A 1151-nucleotide genomic window follows, 5' to 3' on the forward strand; every position below is an offset into this window, starting at 1 on the left:
TCCTCCCGGGGGCGGGGCGGGCCGGCGGCTGCGGCTGCGGGGCACTGACTGCAGGTTGCTTCCAGGGACTTGGCGTCAGCCGCCACCGGCAGCAGAAGCACCACCGGACTTGGACCTTTTGAGCTTTTGTCACTTCATCCGGAAAAAGTTTATCGTAGCTCTTGAGTGATTCTGTCCTACACGGCTGTTTTGGGAAGCCATAGTCATTTACCTTCATCTGCCTTCTTGCCCATCTAAGTGTGTGCCACCACCCTATGGAACAGTCGATGGACGTGGACATGAGCCCCCTGAGGCCCCAGAACTACTTTTTCGGTTGTGAACTAAAGGCTGACGAAGATTATCACTTTAAAGTGGATGATGATGAACATGAACACTAGTTATTTAAGAATGATCAGTTTAGAGGCTGGTACAAAGGATGAATTACACATTGTCGAAGCAGAGGCAATGAATTATGAAGACAGTCAAATTAAAGTAACGGTGGTAACACTGAAAATGGCTGTACAGCCAACGGTTTCCCTCAGGGACTTTGAAATAACACCACCTGTGGTCTTAAGGTTGAAATTTGGTTCAGGGCCTTTGCATATTAGTGGACAGCACTTAGTAGCTGTGGAGGAAGATCCAGAGTCAGAAGAGAAAAAGGAAGTGAAGCTCTTAAGTATATCTGGAAAGTGATCTGCCCCTGGAAATAATCGCAAGATTCTACAGGGAAAAAGTAAAACTTGCTGCTTATGATAAAGATGATGATGAAGCTGATGATGGCGAAGATGATGATGATGATGATTTTGAAGATAAGGAAACTGAAGAAAAAGGTCCACTGAGGAAATCTATGAGATACTCCTAACAAAAATGCTCAAAGATCAAACCAGAATGGAAAGACTCAATATATCAACACCAAGATTCAAAGGTCAAAAATCATTCCAAAAAACAGGGAAAAACTCCTAATACACCAAAAGGACCTAGTTCTGTAGAAGACATTAAAGCAAAAATGCAAGCTAGTATAGAAGAAGGTGGTTCTCTTCTTGAAATGAAAGCCAAGTTCATCAATTACATGAAGAATTGCTTCTGGGTGACTGACGAGGAGGCCATTCAAGAACTCTGGCAGTGGAGGAAGTCTCTTTAAGAAAATAGTTTAAACAGTTTGTTAATATTTT

At 43.1% G+C, this 1151-nt stretch overlaps 1 pseudogene; it reads left to right on the plus strand.

The window, feature by feature from the left end:
• The first annotated feature begins 254 nt into the window (after positions 1 to 254).
• On the plus strand, positions 255 to 1120 carry LOC114005395 (nucleophosmin-like; annotated as a pseudogene).
• Positions 1121 to 1151: the final 31 nt, after the last annotated feature.

The sequence above is a fragment of the Tupaia chinensis genome, unplaced genomic scaffold (genome assembly GCF_000334495.1).
Source record: "Tupaia chinensis unplaced genomic scaffold, TupChi_1.0 Scaffold143734_1, whole genome shotgun sequence".
Lineage (NCBI taxonomy): Eukaryota > Metazoa > Chordata > Mammalia > Scandentia > Tupaiidae > Tupaia > Tupaia belangeri.